Genomic DNA, 19,092 nt, shown 5'->3' with positions numbered 1-19,092 from the left:
CTATAACGCTCTGTGCAGAGCCCAGAGACCAGCTTTAGATTGCTTTATTTATCTCAATGCTCCTGCGGTTGAAAAGATTTGGTGACCTCTGAAGTAGTGTGAGCAAATGTGTGTGACCAGAAAATAAAGTCACCCATGTCTCCAAAACGATCTAACAGAAAGAAAGTCAAAGCTATTATTTATCTTCACTGAAATTAAAATTGAAAACTGGTGCTCGGATTTGATGTGCACTGTGTCATCACAGAAGTTTTCAGAGACTTTGATGGAAAACCAGTGGGCAGATGCTAAAAATGTGTCAGTCAAGTGAAAATCTATCCACTCAGATAAGAGTAATCAACACTTACCCTTGGCAGCTTCCTTGGTTTCCTTAAAAGCTGACGTGCTAAAGACCTGTTAAATGCCAAATATTACAAAATTATTCTGGCTGCAGCTTTGATCAGCAATATCTTCTCAAGATTTCTTCCAAACATGTTTGAAGAAACAAAACAACATAAATAATAAATGATAAAATGACATCTAAGTTTACACCATTTTTAAACACACAATATGTTTACAATATGTTTTTTGTTTCAGGACAAATATTCATTTTCGTAGCTTTATAATAATTTTTTTTATTATATTTGAAATTTGACTTCCTCCTGTTGGAGTTAAATCTGCAATGTAGCTTAACCTGTATTCAGCATACAGTTTATGATGTCTAAAAGCCATAAAAGCTGACATCAGCATTGCTCAAAAATTCCCTGACTGTTCTCAAATTTCCTCAAACACTCCTTTCAGATTCCTGTTCCTCACAGGGGACTGCAGTCCTCTTACAAGTGCTGTCTGGTTCCCATGAGCTGTGAAACAGGATCATGACCAGACTACATATTTAACAGTGTTCTGGGTTGTCCCATATGGAAAAGATATATATATATATATATATATATATATATATATATATATATATATATATATATATATATATATATATATATATATATATATATATATATATATATATATATATATATATATATGTGTGTGTGTGTGTGTGTTTAAGCTAAAGACTTATATATTTGATCTTGGACCTGTAACAGTGAAACCAGATACAAGATCTGTTTTGTGTAATATGAAACGTATGTAATTATGAGCACTATACTTATAACTATGCCAAGAAACCACATAAAATATATTTTATGTATTTAATATCAGACTTAGAGAATACAATTTCCAAGCCTTGAATGACACACTGTACATAAGTCTGAAAGCAAAAAAATTAAGAGTAAAAAGTAAAAAGACGTTTAAATTCTGAATTTAAAAAAATCTGAGGCTAGGATATGGTTGGCTAATACTGCAAAATGCAGTCCTTGGATATTGACACTTTGTTGAGGTCGCTACTCCAAAAAAAAGTTAACAGATTACACTGTACTTGTTACTTTTCTTGCAACACGTGCAACACGTTACTGAATTACTTGCCAGAGAAAGTTGTTACAATACTAGTTATACTATATTAACGTTACACCGTGAAATGACCTGAAACACATTACATATTTACCAGCCATATTAACTAGTTAATTATATAAACTTAAACTACAGATCCATACACTGACACAAGACCCTTTCTTAATGAGGACACACTCGTGAGGACAATCTGACAAAAGAAAGCAACGTTGAAAACTAGCTGAAAAAGACTTCAACGCCACAGTGATAAGATGCACAACTACAGACTGAAGCTACAATACTGCACGCTGGACTGCTCATTACTGCAGATGCTTGCAAACAGGAAAATTTCTAAATAAATTTCATGAATAAATCTCTTGTATAGTATAACGTACTGTAGCCTATAAAAGGCTAATGATGGTAATTTTGTTTTCTTAAGAACAACAATTACTTACATGATTTGTAAATGAACACAAATGTCCTTATGCTTGTCTAACAAAGACTTTCAGCCAACCTTTACAGAAGTACCTCCAACTGACTTTGTGGCAGAGGTGGAAAGAGTACTAAAATATTTTACTCAAGTACAAGTAAAATTACCTAAACATTTTCTCAAGTAAAAGTAAAAAGTAGCTCATTTAAAATATACTCAGAGTAAAAGTTAGATAGTTACTTTTTTATCAGCAGGAGGACAGCCTCTTCTGAGTAGTGCAAAAGAAGACAGTGGGATATAAAACTCAAAGTAGCTCTTTTTTAATGAAAAGAAAAACTTTACAAATTAAAGTGCAGTCGCAGTTAAACTGCAAGTCTATACATGAAAATGGATAATGGTCACCAAACCAATCAACCAAACTGTCAGGTATCACAGTGTTTTCAATACAAAACCATATCATTCTTTTACATGAGAATGTGTTCTAAACTGTCAAATAAGAGAACAAGTACTGAACTGAACCACGGCAGCTGCTATAAAAATGTTTTTTCATTTTTTAAACTTGGCCCTGCCCTACTGTACCTCCAGATTAAGTTCCTTTGTGTCCATCCTAGAGTGTTACTCTCTGAACTTCCTGTTAATTTTGAGGAGCAGTTGATTTTCAAAGTTATTAGAGCTCATCCTTGCTCGTTTTGCAGTGAACAGTAGTCCAGCACAGCTAAAGAGACACTCGCAGGCAGCTGAGGCAGTCAGGCCAGTGTTAAGTTTGAGAGAAAGTTTTTTGATGTGTGGAAATGAATTCAGCAGCTTGTGGCCTTTTGGACTTCATTGAAAAGAAGAAGTCTTCTTCATCTGATGAATGTTGCTTGACTCCACCCCAGCCTCTGCCATCTGGTCAAGGTGTTGTCTCACATAGATCAGACCTATTGAATGACAAATACACAACACATTAAATATTTCTGACATTTAATTTTGGATAAATGAGGCAACAAGAGTTTATTATAGTGCACTAATTACAAAAACTACAGTTTGTGTAGAAAGGTGCATGTTATTGTACTTTATATAATTAATAGTTAGTTTAGTTAATTAATTATTGAAATTCATAACAAACAACTGATTACGGCATTATATTAAATTATGAAATCAGACCTGCTTCTATGATATCAGGCCTCTCAGTCCAGGTGGTCTTGAACTTCGGAAGAAGGATTGCAGCAGCAATCAGTTCAGGGTCTTCCATCATCCCACCAAAGCGCTTTTGGACACCATCCTGAATGGCTCTGATGAGTGGGAAACACATTTTGGTGGAGGTCTCCAGTCTGCTGAGTTTAACTTTTAGCTGGAAGATCACAGGAAGGAGCCACCCCATGTGCGTATTCGTCTCAGACTGAAGGAGGTTTAAAGCCTTCACCACAGGCTTCATCACAGTGCAGTACTCAGTCAGGAAAGCAATTTCAGCTGGACTCAGCCTGTATGACATAAAGCAAAACGATTTTTACTAAATTACCTTCAGACATAGATGTGGAATGTAGAGCCAAGTATGGACATGCATTTTAAAAATTCAAAAAAAGGTTTGAAAAACAAATAAGTGAGCTAGCTCCAGCATTGTTTTCCACCTGTGACATTTATGTCATACTTTAGAAATAACAAAATAATACTCACATTTTCACTTTGAATTCTTCACAGACATTTCTGATTAGGGATGGGTACTGGTATCCAGTGCCATGATGGCACCGGTTCTGACATAAACGATAGTAACCAGATCGAAAAGCAGCGCACATTTCGGTGCTTTATTTCGGTGCTTTTTTTCCTGAGCTGTGATACACTTCTAGCCAATCATTTTACGTTTCCGAGGATAGTAGGCGGGTCCAGGTACATACGTTCTTTTAGAGCAGAGCTACAGATTAAAAATGACCAAGGCGAAGCGGTCAAAGTCTGGCTGTACTTCACAGCAAAATATGCAAACTCAGCAGCCTGCAACAAGTGCTTTAAGGTGATACAGTGATACTGACAAAGGAGGTAACACCTCGAATCCGATGAAACACCTGGCGACGGATAGCGTTTTTTTTAAAAGCCGAGAAATGCGGCATATTTGATAGCTTGCTGCGAGACCTCACACCGAGCACATCTACTGCGGGTGGGTTGCCAGTTATCGGACCCGGAGCAACATCCCCCAAAAACCCGAAGAGTACAGTCCTGGCCCCTAGCCCTGCCAGTGTAGCAGAAATGATGAGGATGATGATGGCAGCAGCAGCCGTTCTTCTCTGCGTGAGTAGCTTAATGTTGTTCGTGTGTAATTTACGTTGAGTAGGCTAACCACGTTATTACATTAATGCATGTAAGGTGAACTAGCAAACATCATCATAGCTACATGCAGCTGTCTTCTTGTTTGATGGCAGATACTCCCTTCACCCTGGCCAAAAAGGCTAAAATGACCAAAGAAAAAGTGGAAAACAGCTAAACGAGAGGTTTTTGGACAAAGTTTAATTTTTTTCCATTGTTTAAGCACTGCTTCCAGCCAAGAGTGATACCATATATGCCCCATAGCTGCAGAAAAGGCTAACATTGTTATCTTTTTACAAAAAACAGCTGAACATGAGAGGTTTTAGGACCAATTTTGTGTTCTCCATTCTTTAAGCACCGGTTTGAGCACCGTTTAAGCACCGGCACCGTTTCAAAAGTACCAGTTTGGCACCGGTATCAGATAAAACCTAAACGATACCCATCCCTATTCCTGATAGCATCCTCCCCCTTCTCTTGTATGATCCGTATGATTCTCTCCAGAGCTATGTATGTTGAGTTCCACCGAGTTTGATTTGGCCGGATGAGCTGGAACTTGCATTCTCTTTCCACAATTTCTGCTGCCATGTAGGACTGACCTGACTTATTCCAGATTCCTTGGCATTTCCCAAAGGCTGCTTGTGATAGCCGTTTGTATGCATCATTCATCTCTTCTGCCTTGGCAGCATCTGTTGTGGCGACTAAATTTAATAGGTGGCATGCACACCTTTGATGTGGTGGAAGCTGGTACTCAAGACCACCATCTTGCTCCAGGATGGTGAATGTGTCCAGGTAGTGTGCTTTGGTCTCTTCAGAAGAGTCTTGATCTGACTCTGACTCCGCTTCCTCAGGCTGACCTTGTTCACCAAACACACTGAATGCTTTAATAAAGTTCGAGCCACTGTCTGTTGTCATTCTTACTACTTTTCCCCATTATTCTGTATTGACAATGAATGTCATCAAGGGCACCAGCTAGGACATCAAAGGTGTGGGACCCTTTCAATCTCTGGCAAGCATGGGCAGCAGATCTCCTCTCCAAGGTTTCCTCATCTATGCAATGAGCTGTGACTCCTATGAAACTTTGCTGGTGTGCTGTCCAACAATCTGTAGTGGTGGCACCATGACTAACTTTACTGAGGTGCAACATTAAAGTGTTTTTCATCTGATTGGCAGCTCCCTCTATTCTGGTCCCGAGAGTGGGTCTGGAAATGACTTTGCAGTGAGGATTCAGTGCCAACAAAAGTTCTTTAAAAGAAGGTTGTTCAACCACAGAAAATGGATGAAGACCTTCACAAATGAAATTAATCATGATCTTGTCAACCTTTGCCCGTGATACTCGTCTGTTTGCACCCAATGCCATCACATCACTGATTTTTGCTTGCTTTCTTGGGGGTTCTGGTGCAGGGCTCGCTTCCGCGTTGCTATAAAGTCACTGAAGGCCTTCAGCTTGGATAGATGTTTTCTCTGTTAACAATTTAAAAAAAAAATCAGCATGTAAATCAATTTTGTTTTCATTAAACACACCAAATTTTACATAAAATATTTTCCCTCATAAGTCCCTAATAAGACATCAATGCATTACATAGCTACTGCTGGTAAATTATACCATTATACCTCGTTTTTTTTATTGGACAGTAACAGGCTAGTTAATGGGAGGTTGCAAGTGCTAATTAACAAGTAACAGAAGTCAGCTGTGTTTGACTAATCTAAGGCAAGTGAGCGCTCTGTTATTCTTTTGCCTACAGTGTGAACATATGTGGGTTAAGTAAGAAAGTAGCCGCTTCCGTCTTTAATTTAACTATTTTTTAAAATAAATTATTATTATTAACAAACAGGAAAAACGTAAGTAAACACATTTTCTTTTGGCAATTTACCAACCCAGTAAAAAAAAAGTAAGTTGCGTGGACAACAACGTGCCCGATTACAGCAAGTTGCTAGTACCAACCAACGTTAGCTGTGTTCTTCACAGATGTCTTAACTTAATGTGATTAATTTGAGCACAGCCTTTTTGCTACCAACGGTACAAGTTTTATTTAACTTACCTCTACATGCTCATGCAGGTTTGATGTGGAATTTTTAAAAGCTGCTAACTTGGTCTCTCTGGGCAAACACAGCTTACGCTGCATAATAAAGCTGTTGCCTTTCTTGCACTTGAAGCCGAAATGGTCCCTTAAATACGGCCAGGGGTCCACATCAGTTTCTTCGAGTTCAGGGTCAGCAGAATTCGACGGGGTTTCTTTTTTCACTGGATCCGTAACACCGATGTCAGACTCCATCTTTATCGTGACCTTAGCGCCAATTTGTTCTGCTACCCATCGTTCCCTGCAGTATTTCTGAAGCGCAGTGTTTTTTTTTTGTTTTTTTTTAATTTACTCAGTAACGGGTGTGATTGAAAACGCAGCAAACTACAATACTTTAAAAAAGATATACTTAAGTAAAAGTAAAATTACAGACTTGAAAAATGACTTTAAAAAGTACAAATGCTTTTTTAATGGTAGTGTGACCAGATCAGTAGGCGTTACAGTCAAGTACAATATGTTTAAACATCCTTGTTAAGTAGCGCTTGTAACCTGTCAAACTGCATTTAAACCTCTGCCAGGCTGCTTAACCCCACTCTGTCTTTGACGTACAGCATTTTGCCTAAATGGTATACCCAAACGAAACAGCTTATAAAAGACAAACTGCAAGGCCAGAATTCTTGTATCAGGCTTTGAAAAATTACCACTTTTAGCGTCTAAAAATATGCAAACTCTAACCCTAAGTGGCTCATCAGAAACCTGGTGAATGTTAAGAGGTTAAAATGTTTGCAGGGAACTTTTACCAGCACGGTTATTGATTGTTATCTGGGGTCCTGAAGAATCATCCAATATCAGGAATCAGTGAGGCGTTATGTTTGAGTTTCAGCTGAACACCTCAGTAGGGAGATATTCTTACAGTTCATGAATGGAGCTTAAACCCGCATTCTCTGGCTGAATGATAGTTTCTTTAACCACAGGGCCATCCTGCCATCTTTCTTCTCAGTATTTTTGGGATGGTTTGCCAGTAACCCATTGCCAGTGATTGCAGGCTGCTGCATTCGATGACCCAAAGTAAAGTGATACTCGTCTTCATATCACAACCAGATTTAAGAGGGGATTTAAAGAGAACATTTGCATTCAATACACTTCCTGTCTTTTGTTATTTGTATACATGTCAGTCATTCAGCTAGGTCCTGTCTCTGCGTCTCTTAAGTATAAGAGTGAGTACAAGAAACTAACAATCAGGTCCAGCCCTGTGTCTTCATTCCATATCTGCTGTGTGAGTGCATCTCACCGTGTCGACTCTGATTACTGTGATTTCCTTTCATTTGGCCTTCAGCTCAGTCTACCGCACATGCACAGAGATGCACAGACTGATACAAACTGCACACGAATGGGATACGGGGACCTACACTCATCCACCCACATCATTCCAGGCGCTTCCAAATGAAAGGGACAGTAGTGATGCCACAGGCCGCAGGCCACCCAGTACTGCAAATGAATACTCTGCAGTTCATCGCATTTGATCTGGCGGTACTCTGTAAGGCTAGCAAACATCTAGTGTGCGTGTATAGTGTAAATTAATTCCTCATACTTTTTTCAGTGATTGACGTATTTAATTAATAATATCATATTTTACACGTGTTTGACCTCACTGAAATAATTATGCTGTTATGCTACTTGCAAAAAATGTTAACATTTTTTATATTTATATACATATTTTCATAAATAGCGACACAGTATCGATACTGGGAACTGAGGTGTAACAAAATTTGATACAGCCGGTGAAGTTTTGTTACACCTCAGTTCCCAACGTGCAAGATTGTGTTGCATTTCCCTTCTAAAAGATTAATAAAATCTACATTCCAAAATATAAAATACTTGTAGTATTTGATAAATATTGAAAAATGATAAATATGCTAGCAGCCACTAGAGAACACAGCTAATACAGTTCTGTGGTCTTTCTAACAGCCATAGCCTGTTTCCCAGTTGGCAGCACTGCTGAGTGTAATTACCGTAAACAAATGGGTCCATGGTTGTGACAACTGTTAGCTTTTATCTCATAGCAGCGCTGCTGTTAGTGGTAGTGTTTCTCGAAATTAAGACCACATTTCATATAATCCCCCTTCTTCTCCTGTTGTAAAGAGGATGTTACTAATTGTTCTGGCTCCCCTTTGTTGCTCCACGTGTTTGTTTTCTGTTTACTGAAGAAGACAGCCATGTTGGAAGTCATTTGTTTTCCGTCAGCTTTTTCTTTCCTGACATCTCCAGCTCCGTTTGCGCGGAAAGAACTCCACCCTCTTCCTGTTCTGTCCTGGAATAAGCCTTCTGAGTGTTGGGCTCCAGTTTTGCCATTCTTGACAGGAACGAGTAGCAAGTGTTCAAGTGACAGTGATCTCTTCTGCGCAGCGTGTCCAGAAAACATTCTCAGTCTCCTTGTGAGCTCGCTGTCCGGCTAGGTTCCCCCCTTCTTAAATATTGGCTGTAATTTTGCTGTGAGAGCTACAGGCTGGATGTCAGGGCACAAAAGGAAAAAAACACAGCAGCAGAAACAACCCAGGAATGTCATCCAGCCAGCGAGTCAGCGAGGCCAGGGTAGGCGAAGTGCAGTAGGGCCACAAGTCTTTGAAGTCTGCCTTGACAGTTGTGGACCCTGGATGCTCCCTGGCACAGCGCAGCGAAACCTGATCATGTTTCATTATTTTGATGGGAAAATCAGACAAACGGTTCACTTGAGGTTTATTTTAGTGCTGCTAACCTCTTGTCAAAGCACAGCGAGCCTTGCAACAGTATGCTGAATGGCTTAGACACACACGCACTCTCTTTCCTGAATAGCACGCAAAGCAGAGTTCACTTTAGATTAAGCAACAAAGAACACATTCATCTTTTTCTAGTTTGATGTGTTCCGGTCTGTTCCCTGTTTTGTTTTATTGTGCACTTTCCTATATAGAAAAATCTCTCTCTCTCTCTGACACACACATTCCTTCATAACATCTGTGGCACTTGATTACATTAGTTTTGTGTTTAACTCAAATCAGAAACTTGTGCATTTAAAGGTTAGCATGTTTTATGGCCATGCCGTTTACTTGCTAAATTAATTCTCTTCATCCTGAGCCAACCTTATTAATTCCATAAAATATAATTTAAAACTAGACTTGGCTTTAGAAAAAAAAATCCTAAACTGTATAAAAACTTGTGATATCTTCTGTTTTTATGTGTTTTAGCAAATTAAAGCTATTCAATCTTTTATTTAATGCATTTCTGCACATAAAGCTGTCATTAAACTGTTTTACTTGTTGAAATACAACCTTTAGTTGCTTATCTTCAGTTAGTTGGCCTTTTCCTTCTTTTTTAGCACAAGGCTCCACCACAAGCCTAAACTGTTGATAGGAGGCAGGATGGATCCATTGTTTTAAGTTATTTACGCCAAATTCTGAATGTACGATCTCAAGTAGTAGTGTACGATAGTAGTATCAATCCGATATCCCATAAATACGGAGGCAGTATTCCTGATACTAATTCCGATACAGATACTTAAAACTTACAAAGGTAACTAATGTAGTGGAGATCAACATGTCATGATTTATGAAATGATTCATTATCAATTAGCAAATTCTAAACAGATTTTCATGACCGCTCACTGTGATTTTTACTTTCCACAATAATTAACACAACAAAGCAAAGCTGTCAGCTTTTCATGTATTTTGTGTGTTTTTTGGAGAACTGGAATGTAAATGTGCTGCTCTCTAAAGCGCTTTGATTCAGCTTCTGCTATTTAAATGTGTTATAGGCTATAAATAAAATAGATGGGAAAGTCAATGCTGGCATTTTTTTCTAGCACATGTTTGAGCAGCACGGTGGCACGGTGGTTAGCACTGTTGCTGCACAGCAAGAAGGTCCTGAGTTCAATTCCACCATCAGGCCGGGGTCTTTCTGTGTGGAGTTTGCATGTTCTCCCCGTGTTTGCGTGGGTTCCCTCCGGGTACTCCGGCTTCCTCCCACCATCCAAAGACATGCAGCTTGTGGGGATAGGTTAATTGGAAAATCCAAATTGCCACTAGATGTGAATGTGCGAGTGAATATGAGTGTGAATGGTTGTCTGTCCCTGTGTGTTAGTCCTGCGACAGACTAGCGACCTGTCCAGGGTGTACCCCGCCTTTCGCCCTATGACAGCTGGGATAGGCTCCAGCGCCCCCCGCGACCCTGAAAAGGATAAGCGGAAGCAAATGGATGGATGGATGGATGTTTGACCTATATTTTTTCATTTCCTAAAAAATAATAATAATAATAATAATTTAACCCAATTAAGTGGGCTAAATACTGAACATAGAAGATATAAACAAGGTATCGTTCCCATCATGCTAGTATCCAGTCATTAAGTCTGACGTCATTAGCTGTGTCTGGGCCCAAACTACACTTCAGGTCCCAAAGTCAAACGATCACTGCGGGATCAATGAGAGTTGAAAAACTGCCAAAATTCTTTTATCTTTAATAAAATGATCAGTGTTGCTGCTCTACCAGGTGTAACAATTAAGTTTAACATCCAGGCATCCATGAAAACAGGATTTATGAAGTTTAACAGAGTTAGAAGTTAGCAGGGAGTTAGCTCGCTAGTTTACACCTAAACATGATATAGCATGTTCTGACTGAGGGATTTCTGAAAAAATTAAGACATACTGCTCTGCTATCACTTCCGACATAAATGAAGACAAAACTAAACTGCAGTGGCGTTTGTAGGGTTACTGAAGTTGGGCTAGCTGGTATATAATGATGTGCTACGTGATGGCTAGCTACACAGCCACGGTTAGCATAACATAAACACAATGAAGATGGAGGATGAATGCTAACTTTTTTCACACGATAAAAGTTAACATGAGGGATCCCGAAGGTTAGGGACAAATGCAATCGAATGGCAGGATGTAAACAGACCAAACTTCAGGAGAATAACTGAGATAATCCATCCACAATAGGAGGTTAGTCATTAATATACTGCTGCATGGGCTGGGCTGTAGTTACATGTAAGGTTTTAAAAACTGGGCTTTAAAATGAACAGTAATAAAAACCGAGAGAGGCCGACAGTGATCACGGACTTTTTTAGGGGCTTGTTCAGATTAAATAGAACAAGATACAAAGCATTAAAACATATTAAAAACACAACAGTCTTAATAAACACAGAGTAATTTGCACCCGGAAGCAGGATTCATACGTTATCACTTAACATACTTTGGATATCAATGCCTACGATGGTATTGAAACTCCAACCACCTCTAATCTCAGACTCAGAGATAATGTTCTGTCTTGGTTGTAAAGAGTAGTAATTTGATTTAGTGTTTCCTTCCTATCAGCATCAACGTGGCATCTTCACCTGGTGAGCTGGTCTCTGTTTTTTGGACCATTCTCTGTCAGTTTGCCCAATTAATTTTGAACATCTGAATGGGGGATTCTTACAGTGGCCCTGAAAGGTCAGAGATGATAAGTGTTTGGACAGTGACACCGTTTTTGTACTTTTGTAGCTGTCTACCACCACAGCTGACATTAAATCAATATACGATTAAAGTGCTGACTTTCAGCTTTAAATTAAAGGATGTAACAAAAGTATTGCATTAACTGTTAGATATGAACTACAGTGACCCCGAAAGGTCAAATGTACTGGAACTAAAAAACACTAAAATTTGTTTGTGTGTTTTGCATTTTATTTGTGAGCTTTTGTGGCATTTTCTTCTATTTCCCTTGTGTTTTATTCAACATCCATTGTATTTCGTGTGCTTTAGAAATGTCTTTCTACTTGCTGGTGTTTTCTGAAGTTGTAGCACATTTGACCTTTCAGGGCCAAATGTGCTAAAAATAGCGGTAATTCCTACACAGTTAATAGAATACTGCAGCTGAGCCCCTTAAACTGAAGCTGAATGTCACCTTTTAATGTACAGCTACAAAATTATAAAAGACTGGCTCACTTTCCAAACACTGATGCATGTAGAAAACTGATGCAAAGGCAATCCCTCCTGTTTACGTCATCACACACCCTGAACCTGGTAAAATAAATAAATAAAGAGCCTCTTCGACCTCATGAGAGTCAGTAAGGCATGACAGCTGTCTAGTGATCAGTAGATGCCTCCAAACTCTGACTGTCACAATATAGTCGACAGTGTGACAGAATTTTAAAGGTGCATTTAATGGCATCTATTAAACATTGAAAGCTTTGCTTAATACCTGTTTCCCCCACAGTCCCACAATTGTGAAGCATGTGTGAGTGGAAGGCATGAAAGGTGAAAGAGGGGGTTCTGCTCCTGTGACTGACAGCGTACAAGCCCCTATTAGATGTTATATTTTTAGTGCCTTGTCCAATCAAAATGTCACTCACAGTATGAGGGGAGGGTCAGAGAAGGACACATTGTTGTTTTTTTCTTTGATTGACAGGTTACAAGCTCTTTTTGGCTTTTCCGTCACTCAAATTTCTGCTGTTTGTCACTCGCAGCTTGTGCGATGTTGCTTGTCTGCGATCCTGCTGCTGCTGCCACTAAGCATCCACAGTGTTTTTATTTCTCTGTTGGTGACAGTAGCTTGATGTGACTTTCATTCATTGGCTGAGATGGGGTGAATCGTGCAAAACAGCTGTTGAAGCCCACTTGAATGGTTTCCTTTAGGATGTAATGAGATGCTGAGAGTGCAGCTAATCTCTATTCTTCTGCCTAAGTCTGCTGTTTAACCAGTGGCATGAATATATGGTGAGTCAATGGCTTTTCCCTCTGCCCTGGAAGCTGTCTAATCACTTCAAAGGCTAAGGCGTGGGTGGGTAGTGCTGGTGGTGGATGCAGTGTTTAACTTTTTCTTTTTTAACTTAACCCTTAATCCCTGCCTGCTAAATCTCTGTTCATTTAATTTCTTCTGTCTTTTCTAATTTTGGTCTCGGGGTTTTCTAAAAATATTCCAAGCCTTTCCTTTCTGCTCTGTAAAAAATCAATTATAACTTTTTAAAAAAATTGAAAGCTGTGATTTGTGTTAAAGTTGCATTTTACCCTTTCTCCCAAAAAGTCCTTGTTTCTTAAGTGTGAATGTACAGCACCTCTCTCTGCAGCTCTACATCGTTTACTGCCTGCCTCTCAGTCCTCGATCCCCCCACCCTTAGACTCCCTCTTTACTAACCTCCTCCCTGTATTTGTATGGCTTAGAGAGACAGTGGTATTGGTTACAAAGCCTGGGAATCCAGGTAAAGCATGGAGAGGCTTTATCAGCTTGAGCATGAAGGGAAAAAGGAAAAAAAAGGTGGGTGTGTCTTTTAAACATGAGGGCAAAAGAAGTGGATCAGAAAGGCAATGCTCAGACAAAAAAACGGGATAATCCGTGAAATCTGTCCGGGTCAAGGGTCAACTTCCAGCCAGCCATGTGCGTCTAGGCGTGTGTGTGTGTGTGTGTGGAGATTACCTTAAGGAGGCCATGGAGGAAATGAGGGGAGAGTTTAAAAGGGGGTGTTTATCCTCTTTAAACTCACTTCACAGCCAACACGCTGGGGAGCCCCGAGTGAGGAAATGGGGGTGGGGCTGTTAGGCTGGGTGGTAGTGGTGTGTGCACTGTCTGAATTTCCAGCATATGCACAATGCGTATGCTAATCATTGTGAATTTTAATTAAGTTTCCCCCATTTTGCAATCAAACGGAAAACACTACAGTAATTGTCCTTCTTTACATCTGGCGAATAGCTGCTTGATATAGATGTTTTCATTAAAACGTGGCACTCTGAGTGTCTTTGTGTGGTTGTGCTGTATGCACTGTATGTGCATGTTTGATTGGGTGATAAAGACCTTGGTCTGTATGTGCAATCCCATTAACAAGCATTTTTGTGTTTCCTTCACGTTTTGCACTGAGAAGTAAAAGTGAGAATGGAGAGGCCCCCTGACTGATAAATATGTCTCTCTCTTTAGTATATGTGTATGTTTTATAACACAAAAATTGGTCTGATGCACATTTGGAATATGTTTCTAATTTAAATACATGAATTAGTATGGGGACACAGACAGGTCAAAATTAAATATGAACATCCTTTCTGTCTGATCTTATTGTTCAGTCTTGAATTCATTAATTAATTCAATAGTGGAAAAATATCTTGCATCACTATCTGATAATATTCTTGGTGTAAATGAGGTTTAACTGTGTGAGTTAGTTTGCCAAAAAAAATTATATATATATGCACATTTTTTCCTTAGTTAGTTGTGCATTTTTTTCTTTAGAAGTTACTTAAAAATGTCTCAGTTTTTAAAATGAAAACCAACAACTTCTTTTTTAGGTTGCAAATAAAAAAAACAACACTTTCATTAGTATGGAGGCTAAAAATGTCATAATGTGTTTAACAGCACATCATGAAACAGGCTAAATGATCACACACGTAAAAAGACCAAATATTAAATTACATTTTGACTAAGATAAAAAAACTCTTTTAATGTAAAAAATTTTAAAACTGTATCCGGCTTATTTCTTTTTGACATAAACAGGTGATTTCAGGTGATTAAAAGATATCTTTATGTTAAAAATAGTTAATTTCAGAAGACTGTTTTCTCTCTTTCATTTTATTTTTCACTCAAGTAAAAGAGAAAAGCAAACACGAAAAAGAATTTAGGGATCACCTGCTCACTTACTAACACTGACACAGCAGCTAATGACTTATAATAATCAGAACATCTTTGGAATGCCTCATATTTCACTGAATATTACTTAATAAGTACTTAAATAAATACCAGCCTCCTTTTATTTAGTAATGTTTGTGAACTTAATTTTAATTATGTTGGGTATCCACAACTTTCAGTCTAGATTAGCTTGAGTTTCATTCATAATTCAATTATTTAAGACTTAAAAAATACTGGCAGTAATTACTGGTAGAGTAAAATTTTTATTACAACGGTTTTTATTTTAAAAACTTACCAACCTAAAGCTCGCTTCGCTGCTTCATAGTGGTGTTGTTTTCTCTGTGTATCATGTTCTTCTTCCACCTGTAGGAGTTACTCCGGCCTTTGCAGGTGTCTCAGGGTTGAAGGAGTAAAGAAGGTCAACGGTCAAATGTCAAGGGTTTAAGGGCTGTAAATGCTCCCACTGGGCCTGACACCTGTCACACATGTGGGAGGTAGCATAAGCTGTCAGCCTGTGTGTGTGTGTGTGTGTGTGTGTGTGTGTGTGTGTGTGTGTGTGTGTGTGTGTGTGTGTGTGTGTGTGTGTGAAGATGGACACCAGCAGAACTTCAGTGGGAAAGGAAACAAAAATGAAGGAAGGCATGTGCAGAATGTAAGGGGTTTAAAATCACTTTAGACCGTGTCAGGAATGTGTGTGTGTGTGTGTGTGCGTGTGTGTGTGTGTGTGTGTGTGTGTGTGTGTGTGTGTGTGTGTGTGTGTGTGTGTGTGTGCGTGCGTGCGTGCGTGCGTGTGTGTGTGTGTGTGTGTGTGTGTGTGTGTGTGTGTGTGTGTGCGTGCGTGCGTGCGTGCGTGCGTGTGTGTGTGTGTGTGTGTGTGTGTGTGTGTGTGTGTGTGTGTTTCCAGAGAGAGAAGCAAAACACCTTGCATGCTGCACCTGTAGCTGGGTAAAGTTACTTCATATGGACATTTGACATCAAACTGGGAATGTGTGCTTTGCTGTCAGTCTGTGGCATGAATGGGGATGTGCCTGCTGGCTAATTTACTACATTAAATAGGACAAAAAAAGAAGGCCCTAGTAAAATATAAATAAATACATAAATAAAGAGTCAAAAATGTGCACACTCTAAAGCAGCTGCACAATTATTACATGCATTTAAGAGCAAAGGGCTACTAATTGCATTCCTTAACAATTAAACTGTAATTTCAATCATTTAATAAACTGTAATAAGTAATTACATAATGCACTACACCGCTTTAAAACCACCTGAACAATGGATTTGATTGTACCACTGTGTACCAACCTGTACAGTAATGACTGTAAAGCTTTTAAATATTAACAGAAATTGTGGTGAAAATTTTATATTTTACTGTTTATATCTCTCTACAATAATAATAATACAGAGAAAACTAATGATTAGATGAGCCTATATGAGCAAGCACTTAGCGACAGTGGGAAAGAAAAACTCCCTTTTAACAGGAAGAACCCTCCAGCAGAACCAGGCTCATTTTAACCTTTAGTTATTTTAGTGAGGGCATTAAAATGTAACCAGCTAGACTGGGACACCCCTGTATACAAGTATTAACACTCCCTCAGGTTAATTCATTCTTAATTAGGAACTAATTTAGAACTGATGCTCTGCACTGTAAGACAAACACGTGATGAAAGTCTACATTTGAAAAATTCCGACGTCCTTAGAGGTGAAAACGTCTTTTACTGTTATTGAATACCACCTTTCGTGGAAATCTGGCCATTGTCACGTTAAAGGTTATGGTCTTGTGCTTATAGCGTCGCTGCTATAACTTAACTTCAGCTGTGCCTCTGTTCACTTTCATTCTCACTGTGGTGGATCACGTAGAAGTGAGTCAGATAGAGATTTCAATGACTTGACTTACATTTTCTTTGCTGTTTTATTTTGGAAAGCATGTTTTTCTTTCCACGCTCTCTTTTTGCCGTTATTACCACCAAAGAAAAAAAAGTTCAAAATATTTTGGCTCGTGCATGCAGAGACTGCGCTCTGTGGAGTCATGGGGATAGAAGATGACACGTATCCCTACGAGGCAGATGGTGGACGTATCTCATGACTTACAGTTTACGAATGTTCAAAACAAGGCAGAAAACAACAGCGCTGTGTTTTTTAAACTGAAGATTTTTGTGTAAATATATATCTATTTTCCATCTTGGATCCTTTTTCTAAATATCTTTTCCCCCATATTTGTGTATGTAGCAAATTAGACTTGACAACTCATGAAATTGGTGTTTCAACATGAGGGTGGGGAGGGGTTTCCTCGTGTTGGCTAGCAGCGAGCTTGTCTCAGCACTCGTTTGTAGGACAGGAAAACTGCAAGCTGCCCTGCTGCAGCTTAGCTAGCAGCTTCTGTTAGCAGGAATGAAAATGCTTTTTCTTCCTACATTGAAAATCACTTCAAGGCCACCTGGCTTTGCTAAATGCACGGCGCTGAAATGGATCCAAGATCAGTCGGCATTACATGCAGGTTTGGTTGGAGCAGAGGAGAGATTTGATGTGTGATTAAAGGGTCTGTGTTTTTCTGTGTTCCTTAATGAGAAAAACATGCGACTGTGATGACGTTTGCGCTTCTTTTTGAGTTTTTACACACACTAATTTTACATCTGATGAGTAGCTTAAGAGTCATGATGACTGCACTCCATAAAATTCTTATGTGTCTCTGGAGGAGAGTTTTTTTTTTTAACTTAGGGTTTCTGTGCTGTTGCATAAGATGCTTTTGAATTGCATTGTGGGAAATATATTTACTTCTTTGTCTTAGCTCTCTTGTCCCTTTTAAATCATGCAAAGTGGCAATAGGCAGAAAGGATGTATGATTCATAATTGAAAGAAAAATAATTTCCCCTCCTTTTCCCGCCCCCTTTAAGCCAACTTTGTTGTGATTGGCTGGCTTTCATCAACAGAAGCAGCTGGGTGGGCTGCTCTTACTGACATCACACAGAATCAAGAGCAGAAAAAAACCTGTCAGAAACCTGTCTCATGCCTCAGAATGGGTTTTCACCACCCTCATACATTAAAGTCTTTCATCTTATTTTTTCCTTTTTTTTGGTCCATTTCATAAAAAATCCTGTATAACTTGAGTAAATTAAGCATCAATTAACATAAAGTTAGCGTTATATTTAAGGTGATTTTTTTCTTGTTTGTTTATTCAAATATACGTATTCATGACATACCTGCCGTAAATTATCATTTGGTGTTGAAGCAATCGTTAGAGACCTGAACTTCTTTGCTCATTCCCTTTTATGATTCAACAAAAAGCATAAACACTATAAAGTGTGTCAAAAACACACGCGTGTATTGTGAGTGCATGCATTTTGCGTGTGTGTAGATTTCCTGAAAACGCCCAAAGCCTTGTAATACAACATTACTGGTAATTAATAAGTCAGGGAAAGGCAGAAAACACATCACTCAGGGTTTGGAATAATGCCATTCTTTGCTGTGTATGTGTGCCTACAGTATGTGTGTGTACAAGCTAAGTGGGATATTAATACAGTGACCCCGGGAGGCAAAGTGATTAAATTATAATCAGCGCGGATTAATTAATCTATAATATTTATTCCTATTATGGCGAGGGGAGAGGAGGCACAGAGCTTAGAAAAGGTTATGTGCGCACGCTCCTCGCTCTTTGTCTCAGAGAAAACCGACGCTCGGGGAGGGAGAGGCAACAAGGCCCCCTTGACAACGCAGGCAGAAGGTTATTGCTGATATCAAACACCCTGCATGCAATTATCTGTCACAACAAATAATTAAGAGGGCTGATAATGAGGAAATTAACATTTCCATTGTGGAGATGCTTTATTGTCTGCTTGGGTCACTGCAGAGGCGGCTTCAAGAGGGGAGTAATAAATTATCTTTCCATGCGAGGCTCTGCGTTGTAGTCTTTAGACAATGATAAGCAGACAAGCACAGGGACGTATTAGAGAAGTGTGAAGGCATTTTTGTGCAGAACATCACTGCACAGTGCGAATGGAGACCTGTGCATTTGGGAAAATAAGGGCAGGCAAAGCAAGTAAATGGAAAAAAAACAAATCTGACCACCAGTGCAAAATTTTTCATTTATTCATTCCATATTTGTTTGTGAGTTGAACCGAATTCCGTTGCAGATTCACATTTTTGTGACCATTAAGTTATAAGAAACGGAAATAGAAAAGATAACATGGCATTAAAGGTTAGATACAGAAATCAAAAGAATTGGAATTTATAATAAAATAATTATAATAAGTCACATAGTAAGAACACAAACCCCCGCCATGTCAGATCACTCTCTGGGCAGTGTGTACTTTTAAGCTAATAGTACTGAATTTTCTATAT

At 38.9% G+C, this 19,092-nt stretch overlaps 1 long non-coding RNA gene across 1 annotated transcript; it reads right to left on the bottom strand.

Annotated features, from left to right (window-relative positions):
• Positions 1 to 2,155: 2,155 nt before the first annotated feature.
• LOC308394544 lies at positions 2,156 to 15,146 on the bottom strand. The gene is made up of 3 exons (XR_013971229.1): positions 15,057 to 15,146; positions 2,996 to 3,312; positions 2,156 to 2,769 (listed from the first exon to the last, which is right to left on the bottom strand). It is a non-coding gene; the product is annotated as an uncharacterized lncRNA (long non-coding RNA).
• Positions 15,147 to 19,092: the final 3,946 nt, after the last annotated feature.

This window comes from Rhamphochromis sp. 'chilingali' (genome assembly GCF_963969265.1).
Source record: "Rhamphochromis sp. 'chilingali' genome assembly, chromosome: 3".
Taxonomy (NCBI): Eukaryota; Metazoa; Chordata; class Actinopteri; order Cichliformes; family Cichlidae; genus Rhamphochromis; species Rhamphochromis sp. 'chilingali'.
This window is presented reverse-complemented; position numbering and strand designations above follow the sequence as displayed.